Below are 11221 nucleotides of genomic sequence, written 5' to 3'. Positions count from 1 at the left end.
CACTCTTCCCACATATCCACATGTTCACCAACTCAGAAGCTCTCCAAATCTCCAAATTCTCTTGGATTTTTATGGAGGCTTTCTTATATAGTCGTGATTGATTAAGGCATTGGTCATAGGCAATTGATTCAACCTTTAGGCCTTCTATCCTCCCCCAGAGGTGGGGGGGTGGGACTGAAAGTTTTAATCCTCTAATCACATGGTTGGTTCTCCTGGCAACCAGCCCCCAACCTTAGGTTACCTGGGGACTTTCCAAAAACCACCTCGTCAGCATAACAAAAGACACCTTTTTCACTGTCAACACTGAAAATTCCAAGACATCCTGGACCTGTGAGATAGAAATTGTGAATGAAGACCAAATAGAAATATATCACCTGAGGATATGGTTTTTATTTATTTTAGAGAGGAAGGGATAGAGAGAGAGAAACATAGATGTGAGAGAGAACCATCGATTGGTTGACTCTCATACATGCCCCAATGGGGGATGGAACCTGCAATCTGGGTACGTGTGCCCTAACTGGGAACCTGCCTGCGACCCTTTGGTACACAGTATGATGCTCCAATCAACTGAACCATATCAGCCAGGGCTACTTTTTATAAATCACAATATTGCACCTTATATTCGCATAGTATTTTCCTTGTATATATCACTTATTGTCTGTCTCAAATTAAAGGGCTTTGTTTTATTTTGTTTGTTTTTAAAGTTGGTATCTGCTTTTCTACTAGGTTATAAATTCCTGAAGAAGAGGATATCAAGGCATCCGCACTTGTTTTCTTCCCAGGCAAGGATAATTTTCAAAATAATTACCACCCAGTACAGCACAGGCACCAATCAATTCAAATGGACACTGATCTTAAGCAATTTGTATGGCCATACTGGGTGTACAGCTGAATATTTGTTCTGCGCACAGAAAGTATCTAATAAGCTACTATTGGTTTGAATTTCCTTGGTTTGATCACCTTGACCCTGGCATCTAATGGCCTAGATTCAGAAGTCAGGCTATTTTTTCTTGCCAAAATATGACCATATACCATTTTCCTCCTTGATTTCTTTCTTTCTTTCTTTCTTTCTTTCTTTCTTTCTTTCTTTCTTTCTTTCTTTCTTTCTTTCTTTCTTTCTTTCTTTCTTTCTTTCTTTTTTTTTTTTTTGGTTAATACCCACCAAAGGACATTTTTTAAATTGATTTTTAGAGAGAGTGGAAGGGAGGAATAGAGGGAGAGGAGAGAGAGAAACATCAATGTGAGAGAGTAGCATCGATTGGTTTCCTTCTGCACGTGCCTCAACTGGGGCCAGCAACTAAACCTGCAACCCAGGCACCTGCCCTTGACGGGGAATCAAACCCACAACCCTTTGGTGCACAGGCCGACACTCTAACCACTGAGCCACACTGGCTAGGGCTTCCTCCCTGATTTAATCCTACAGAAGTCTTTGAGTAATTTTGAAAACTTTACAATAAACAGGACAATTCATCCATATCTGCATTGTTCAATATGACAGCCACTAGCCACATATATAAGGTTGCTAAATAAAATCTTAGACACCCTGTTAAATTTGAATTTCAGATAAGTAAAAAATAATTTTGTAGTGTGTGTCCCATGCAATATTTGGAATATACTTCAAATTACAAAATTACCTGTTGCTTATCTGAAATTAATAATTAACTGGGGTCCTAGCCTGGTAGCTCTGTTGGTTAGAGCGTCATCCCAAAACGCCTGGGTTGTGTGTTTCGTCCCCAGTCAGGACACATGCAGGAATCCTCCAATAAGTGCATGAATAAGTGGAACAACAAGTTGATGTTTCTCTCTTTCTCCCTTCCTCTCTCTCTAAAATCAATCAATCAATAAAAATTTTAAAAATAAAATAATTAACTGGGCATCCTATATTTTTATTTGCTAAATCTGATAACACTACACCTGTGGATATCTAAATTTAAATTAATTAAAATGTAATAAAAGCTTTAAAATTTACTTTCTCAGTCTCACTAGCTGCATTTCAAGAACTCAATAGCCACACATGTGGCTAATGGTTACCATCTTGACCAGCAGAGATATGGAACATTTACATCATTGCAGAAAGTTATATTGAACACCACTTTTGCCAAGCAAAAGATAGAAGAAATTTTTTGTGCATTTTACAGATTATTTAAAAAATTATATTTGGGGCTGGGAAACTGCTAGCAAACTCTAAGTGGCCCCTTTTAACATAGCCAAGAAGCCACAGTCTTTATGTTCCAGTTTGTTACTATGACTGAATGTGTGGGATACTTGATTAAAAGGGAAGTGAGTCTATATAAGAAAATCAGCTCTTGTACATCTACATTGCAGATTCTGTTCTGCTTTTCTCCTGGGACTACCAGGAAATGTTAGCTAGCACATCAGAGCAAACCAAAATTTAAAAGGTCCTAAATAGAAAATAAATGTGTTATTTGACTTATTAGTATCACTATTCATAGGTTTTCTTAAATTAATAATTAGAGAGCATCATCAACCAGAGCATTTGTTTATAAGCCAAGTCTGTGATGAGCTTAGTAAACACAGAATTATGTATTCCTTTTCTTAATTAGCCTTTTGGGAGAAACCATGTTTTGAACTGCTGCCTGTAGCCTGGGGAGTCTTATAAGAAACAGGAGTAGATTAAACCCTAAAAGAAATACGTGCCAAAATCTGATTTTTACATATGACTTGGTGAATCTGAAACAGAAACTGGCTAACATACCAAATGTGACCAGCTGAAAAGTAAGAAGACTGCATCACCATCAAAGGCAGAAAACATAAAGGATTTGACACAAACATATTAAAAAATCCTATATCAACAACATATTAAAAACAGATGACAAATTAAAAAATATTGCTAAGTATGTGACAGAATTGATATCATTGAGTAATTTTGAAAACTTTGCAATAAACAGATCTTACAGATCAATAAGAAGGATACAAATGCCTCAGTAGAAAAATAACCAAAGGACAGGCAAGTCATAAAAAAAATAGAAAAGGCTAATAAACATTTAGTGTCTAGAATAATACCTGTTCCATAGTTGGCACTCAGTAAATAGTCACTGTATAAATGGATGTCTATGAAAACTGTTTGATTTAAGAACTAATCAAAGGACTCAAAATAAAATAACAATAAAATATTATTTTCCCCTGTCAGCTTTGCAACAATGAAAGAAAGAATACCCAGTGTTGGTGATGATGAGGCGAAAGGTGCCATACAACCCACTGTTGGTGGGAAGGTAAAGTGGCATAAATGTTTTAGTCAGAAAAGTGACAATATGAAGAAAGCTTTCTCTAAAACTTTTGACACAGCAATTTCTTTTTTTTTTTTTTAAATATATCTTTATTGATTTCAGAGAAAGGAAAGGAGAGGGAGAGAGAGAGAGAAACATCAATGATGAGAGAGTCACCTTTTTGCTGTTTGTTGGGTTGATCTCTGTAATGTACCCTCCCGGGCTTAGTGGCTGGTACATACACATAGGATACATCCAAATTAGGCCACTCCTTCCACCAAATTATCCCAGTGGGAGATGGCAAAGGAGTTCTCTCTTTGTACTTGGCATGCAGGCTGTCAGGGTTGGCTCTGATGTTGACAGTGGCAATGACCTCCACGAGAAAGTGGCCAGTGTATAGAAGTATAAATGAAATGGAAAGATAGAGGGACAGAGAAAGAGAAAGAGTTCTGGTGTGATTTGAGTCAGTAGATCCAGTTAACCTTAAAGCCAGTATACTTCCTTTTTGTAGTTGGATTATGTGAACCAAATACTTCTAGCTTTTTGCTAAACTTAGCCTGAGTTTGAATTTACACTTCCTATCAAGATGCAATAATAGGGACCAAATTTACTCTCCACCTGAAACACAAAATATTTTTAAAAAATAAATAAAAATTTTCTTGCCCCAGCTGAGTGGCTCAGTTGGTTGGAATGTTGTCATATACACCAAAATGGTTGTGGGTTAGATTCCCAGGCAGGGCACATACCCAGGTTGTGGGTTCAATACCTGGTCAGTGTGCATACAAGAGGCAACCGATGTTTCTCTCTCACGTGGATGTTTCTCTCTCTCTCTCTCTCTCTCTCTCTCTCTCAAATCAATAAACATATCCTCAGGTGAGGATTTAAAAGAATAATAAGCATTTTTTTCTTTTCTTTCTCATTTTAAAATAACCATTTTCAGCCCTAGCCAGTTTTGCTCAGTGATTAGAGCATCACCCGTGGACTGAAGGGTCCAGGGTTGCAGGCTCGATCCCTGCCTCAGTTGGTACACATGCGAGAGGCAACCAATCGATGTTACTCTCTCACATTGATGTTCCTCTCTCTCTCCCTTCCACTCTCTCTGAAAAAACAATGGGAAAAAATATCCTCTGGTGAGGATTAAAAAAAATAATAATAATAATAACTATTTTCAAGACACTGGACATCAGACCATGAACAATGATCCCTGAGAGATGGGAAACAAATGAGATAAGCCTCATGATTGCCCAGTTTACTGCTTTGAGAGAATTTCCAGATGGTGGCACAGAAAGGTGGAATCTATATAGAGTCTGGCAGATTCTCCCAGGTGAGGAGATGGAGCTGAGAATTCAGGGAGACCAAGACAGCTAAAGTTTGCAAAGTAGAATACCAGATTAGAAAGAACTACTACACAGACTTGCTGTTGTTAAAATGACTTAACAACAACAAAAATCTAGAGATCTTTAGAGGGTACCCTTCAAGTATTCAGCTGGATATTCACGAGCACATAAATGTGAGGAAACTGTTGCAGGCCTGGGAAAGAATCACCTGAAGTATTGTGGAAACAGTAAGTAGAACTCATAGGGCCAGAATAGTACCTATTCCCACCAGCCAGATTGGAAGTCTCATAATTCACAGGGAGTTAAATACTCAGAAGGATCTTCTGTTATGGAGAAAAATTGACCCTAGACTAAATGCTGCTCTGGTTCTGCCTAACAAATTTTAAAAGCAAGACTTGAAAATATCAAGCAGTTCCAAATACCTGTGCTCCAGAACAAACTCAGAAATATTTATGGGACTACAAAATATTCAGAACTTAACAAGGTAAATTCACAATGAATGACATTATTAAAAAAATTATTAAGCATACCAAGAAGCAGGTAAATATGGGCCATAATGAAGAAAGTAATTAACCAAATTGACCCAGAATTGATGCAGATATTAGAATTGCATTATAACTCTATTCCTTATGTTCAAAGGGTAGGAGAAAAATATATTGAGACATGGAAGATATTTTGAAAGACCCAAATTGAACTTTTAGGAGTGAAAACTAGCCCTGGCCTGGTGCTCAGTTGGTCAGAGCATTTTCGCATACACCAAGGTTTTGGGCTCAATCCCTGGTCAGGGCACATATAAGAATCAACCAATAAATGCATAAATAAGTGGAACAACAAATCGATGTTTCTCTCTTTCTCTTCCTCTCTCCCTCCCTTCCTCTCTCTCTAAAATCAATCAATCAATACAATTTTTTTAAAAAAGAAATGCAAACCACGTCTGAGATGATGCCTCTACTGAATGGGATTAATGGCAGATTATCCATAATGTTTTCAACGTTCATCCATGTTGTAGCATGTATTACTACCTCATTCCTTTTTATGCTTGAAAAAGATTCCATTGAATGGATATATCACATTTCATTTATCCATTCATTATTTCATAGATATTTGGGCTGTTTCTACTTTTTGACTACTACGAATAATGCTGCTATGAACATTAATGTTCAAGTTTTTGTGTCGAATTATATTTTATTTCTCTTGGGTATGTACCTTTGAGTGGAATATTCCTAAGCTTCTTTATCCTCTTATCTCCATTCATCAAACATATCAATAACCTAATTCCAGCTGGAACTGCTAGAATTGCATGGTAACTGTGTTTAACCTCTTAAGGAAGTGCCAGTCTGTTTTCCAAAGCAGCTACATCACTTTACATTTCTACCAAATGTAAAATTCAATAAGTCTATTTTTTATTGTTGTGGCTTGTTTTTTGGTGTCATATCTAAGAAACCATTGCCTACCTAAAGGTCACAAAGATTCACTTCTATGTTTTCTTCTAAGTGTGTTAAAAGTGTAATTCTATGACTTATTTTGAGTTAATTTTCATATATGTTGTAAAGTTACAGGTATTCAATTTAATTCTTTTGCCGGTTGCAGTCCTGTTGTTGCAGCATCATTTGTTGAAAAGACTATTCTTTCCATTAAATGGTCTTGTCATTCTTGTTGAAAATCAACTGATCATAAATGTAAGGGATTATTATTTCTAGGCTCCACAATTCTATTCTACTGACCTATATGTATACCTGTATGCCAATATCACCCTATCTTGATTACTGTAGCTTTGTAGTATATTTTTAAAATAAGGAAGTGTGAATGTTTTAAATGTGTTCTTCTTTTTCAAGATTGTGTTTGCTATTCCCTTGAAATTCCATACAAATTTTAAGATCGGCTTATGAATTTTTGCAAAGAAGCCAATACGGGATTTTGATAAGGATTATGGTGAATCCATAGTTTAATTGGAGAATGTTGTCATCTTAAAAATATTAAGTCTTCCAATCAATAAACATTGGATGTCTTTCTGTTTATTTAGGTCTTCCTCAGTTTCTTTTCACAATGTTTTGTAATTTTTAGAGTATAAGTTTTACACTTCTTTTCCTAAATTTATTTATAATAATTTCTTTGTGGTGTGATTGTAAATGTAATTGTTTTCTAAACTTCATATTTGGTCTGTACATTGCTACTATATAGAAATACAATTGATATTTGTATATTGATCTTGTATCCTGTGAACTTGCTGAGCTTGATATTAGTTCTAATAGTTTTTAGTAGATTCCTTAGGATTTTTCTATATAGAAGATCATGTCATCTGCAAATAGACATAGTTTTACTTCTTTTAAGAAATCTTTTTTAAAAAATTTATCTTTACGCCTGGTCGGGCATGGCTCAGCGGTTTGAGCATCGACCTAGGATCTAGGGGATCATGGTTCGATTTCCGGTCAGGGCACATGCCCACGTTGCAGGCTTGATCCCCAGTCCAGGGGGTGCAGGAGGCAGCCAATCAATGATTCTCTCATCATTGATGTTTCTCTCTCTCTCTCTGCCTCTCCCTTCCTCTCTCTGAAATATACATTTTTTTAAAAAATTATCTTTACCGTTGAAAGTATTACAGATACCCCCCCCCCCCATTGATACCCTCCATCTCGCATCCCCCGCACCAGGCCTTCTCCACACTATTGTCTGTGTCCATGGGTTATGCATATATGCATATAAGTTCTTTGATTAATCTCTCCTCACCTACTCCCTCACCCCTGCCTTCTCACTGACATTCATCAGTCTGTTCCATGCTTCTGTGTCTCTGGATCTATTTTGTTCCTCAGTCTGTTTTATTTATTGGATTCCACATATGAGTGAGATCATGTAAAACTGGATCAGGAAGAATCAGAAAACCTGAATAGGCTAATAACAACTGATGAAATTGAAGCAGTAATAAAAAAGACTCCCAGCAAACAAAAGCCCTGGTCCAGATGGCTTCACAGGGGAGCTTTCTAATTCTTTAAGTTGTAGGGTTAGATAGTTTACTAAAAAATTTTTCTTGCTTTTTGAGGTAAGCCTGAAGTGCTATGAATTTCCCTCGTAGGACTGCTTTCACTGTGTCCCATAAATTTGGGGTTGTTGTGTGTTCATTTTCATTTGTTTCTAGAAAGTTTTTATTTCTTTCTTAATCTTATTGGTAACCCATTCATTATTTAATAACGTTGTTTAGCCTCCATGTATTTGAATGTTTTTGAGTGTTTTTACTGTAGTTGATTTCTAATTTTATGCCCTTGTGATCTGAGATGCTTGATATGATTTCAATCTTCTTGAACTTGTAGAGACTGGTTTTGTGTCCTAACATGTGGTCTATCTTTGAGAATGACCCATGTGCACTTGAGAGGAATGTATATTCTGCAGCTTTGGGATGAAATGTCCTGTAAATATCAATAAAATCCATCTCATCTAGTGTGTCATTTAGTCACTGTTTCTGTGTTGACTTTTTGTCCGGAAGATCTATCCAGTGAAGTCAGTGGGGTGTTAAAGTCCACAGCTATGACTACATTGCTGTTGATCTCTCCCTTAAAGTCTTTAAGGTTATTATTGAAAGGTCCTTATTTTTTGCCATTTTAATTCTTTATGCCTATGTTTCTCTCTCTATTTCTTCTTATTATTACAGCAGTCCTTTTAACATTTCCTGCAATGCTGGTTTGGTGGTGATAAACTCTTAACCTTTTTTTGTCTGGAAGCTCTTTATTTCACCATCTATTTTGAATGATAGCTTTGCTGGATAGAGTAACCTGGGTTTCAGATATTTGTTTTGCATTATCTTGAGCACTTCATGCGATTCCCTTCTGGCCTGTAGAGTTTCTGATGAGAAGTGAGCTGACAGCCTTATGGGAGCTTCTTTGTAGGTAACAGATTGCTTTTCTCATGCTGCCTTTAAGATTCTTTGTCTTGAATTTTTGGCATTTTAATTATCATGTGTCTGAGCGTGGGCCTCTTTGGATTCTTCTTGCTTGGAACTCTGTGCCTCCTGAACTTGTGTGACTTTTTCCTTCACCAGGTTAGGGAAGTTTTCTGCTATTATTTTTCAAACATGTTCTCTAACCCTTGCTTACTTTCAACTTCCTCTGGCATTCCTATGATGCAAATATTGCTACATTTCATGTTGTCCCACAGCTCCCTTAGACTGTCCTGCTGTTTTTTAATTGTTTTTTCTTTTTGGATCTCTGATTATTTTTTTCTACCGTGTCTTGTAATTCTCTGATCCGACCCTCAGCTTCCTCTAATCTGCTGTTTATCCCTTCCAATGCATTCTTTATTTCTGCTATGTCATTCTTAATTTCCTTCATAGTTTCCAGTTTTACTTCTTTTTTAAATTTTTTTTAATATCTTTTATTGATTTCAGAGAGAGGAAGGGAGAGGGAGAGAGAAAGATAGAAACATCAACGATGAGAGAGTTGTCATTGATTGACTGCCTCCTGCATGCCCCCCCCAAATGGGGATCGAGCCCAAAACCCAGGCATGTGCCCTGATTGGGAATTAAACCTCGATCTCCTGGATCCTAGGTCAATGCTCAACTGCTGAGCCATGCCCGTCTGGGCCCAGTTTTACTTCTTTCTTTCCAATCCATTCTTGTTTAATTGTCCTGTCTTGAACCTTCAGTACAATGTTGAACAGACTTGATGAGAGCAGATTTTTTTGTCTTGTTCCAGTTCTTAAGAGGAAAGCATTTAGTCTCTCATTAATAAGTATGATGTTAACTGTAGGTTTGCATGATGTTCATTTTTTAAAACTTATGCATTTTGATCAATTCTGGTCCTTCACCAATATTTTACACATAATTTTGAAATTTGCTAATCTCTCATCACCTATTGAATATTCAGAACAGAGCTAGTTTTATCCTCTGAATGGGATGTACAAACACCAGAGCCCAAGTACAAGTTTATTTCCATTTCATGCTGGCAGTAACAAAGAAAAATGATGTTTTGACCATAACATTAACCTTCTTCAAGGGTGTATTAAGCTTAATGAAAAAATTGGTGGAGGCATAGCACAGCTTTTATAATCTCTGTAATGGCTATTTGGATGATCACCACAATAGGTTCTCAATAAATCATGCAATGTATTATTGTGGATTAATTGATAATGACAGAAGAGATAACATGGAAAAATAAAATCAAAGGATCATCCAAAATTCAAATTTTAGCCAGTAATTTTTACCCCAGCATTTCACCCTTCATTTTCCCCACTAAGTTTCTTTATATTTTTGTCTCCTTAATCAAATATATAAGTAGCTTAAAAGATAGTAGGCTGAGAAGAGAGAGAAAAGGTATAAATAATCCATGTACAGTTTAATATAAACCTGAATTATGAAAAAGAGTTGGTATACAATAATGTGATCTTATAATAAATCCTTTCCATTGGCAGAATTAATTCCCTATTGGGCCTGGGAGTCTTTTTAACTCAACAAACATTTGTCAGCTTTAAAAGTAATTCTGTAGATTTAACATGCCTGGCTAGTAGAAGAATTTTGGTACAAATAATTTGGTTTTCTTAGGCCACAGTTTCTTTACCTATTTTTAAATGAGGTGGTTGCATTGGGGAATAGGACTAGATTATGTCTAATGGCTCTTCAAGGTTCTTCTAAGAGACTGTTTTATGATTCTATTTAAGTTGTTGTTTTTTCTTTAGGAAAGTTCTTTTTTATATGCGCCATTAAATGTAACTAAAAAAGCACAAACTAGGTAAAAACACTTTTAAAAATTTTTATTGAGATTGCAGGGATGACTGTGCGCCACTCCATGTCCTATTGTTCGGAGCATCCAAGCGTGTCATCAGCAGACCAGCTCGCTGAAACGGCCTTGTCCACTCAAGGACATTTTGAGTCACTGGACCTTGCAGAATTTGCTAAGCAGCAGCCATGGTGGAGCAAGCTGTTCAGGCAGGAATCTGGGCCCTCAGCTGAAAAGTATAGCGTGGCAAGTCAGCTATTCACTGGAGGTGTCACTGGATGGTACACGAATTTCATATTCCAGAAGGTTGGAAAGTTGGCTGCAACAGCTGTGGGAGGAAGATTTTTTTCTCCTTCAGCTTGCAAACCATACCGGGTACATCAAAGTTGACTGGCAACGAGTAGAGAGGACATGAGGAAAGCCAAGGAACAGCTGAAGAGCAACCACATATCTACAGAGGTGAAAAGCAAAGCTGAGGAGATGTGTCCTTTGTGAGGAAGAAGATTCTTGTGACTGGTGGATTTTTGGGGAGGCTTTCTGCTTGGCATGGCATCCTCAGGAGGACAATTTTGCTTCCATTATTCCTGGTTTTTCCACCTACCAGCCTCTTAACTCCATCGTAGGACATAGAGTCTCCTCTTCTTCCTTCTCCTTTCCTCCTGTGCCTTCCTCCCTGCTGTAGGGTAACTGAATGACTTCTATAGGCATCTGTTGGTACAAAGTGATATGTCCTACAGTGAGCTTCAGGACAACAGCGGAAGACACCATAGACATTAGCTCTCCTCCCAGAAAACTCCCCACTTGACTAATCTGTAGGTCAGCTAGAATGTTCCTTCCCCCCTACATAAGATGCTTACTAGAACATAGTGCCAGATGGCTCACTGTGGAGGATGTGTGGATCCTCAAAGGTTGTCCCAAACTTGATTCGGAAAAGGAATAACAGGCACGTAGACAC

The 11221-nt window shown here is 37.3% G+C and overlaps 1 pseudogene; it reads left to right on the top strand.

Annotated features, from left to right (window-relative positions):
* Positions 1-3161: 3161 nt before the first annotated feature.
* LOC107546416 (FUN14 domain-containing protein 2 pseudogene) lies at positions 3162-10878 on the top strand (annotated as a pseudogene).
* The last annotated feature ends 343 nt before the right edge of the window (positions 10879-11221 follow it).

Source organism: Miniopterus natalensis, chromosome 2 (genome assembly GCF_054644295.1).
Source record: "Miniopterus natalensis isolate mMinNat1 chromosome 2, mMinNat1.hap1, whole genome shotgun sequence".
Classification (NCBI taxonomy): Eukaryota; Metazoa; Chordata; class Mammalia; order Chiroptera; family Miniopteridae; genus Miniopterus; species Miniopterus natalensis.
This window is presented reverse-complemented; position numbering and strand designations above follow the sequence as displayed.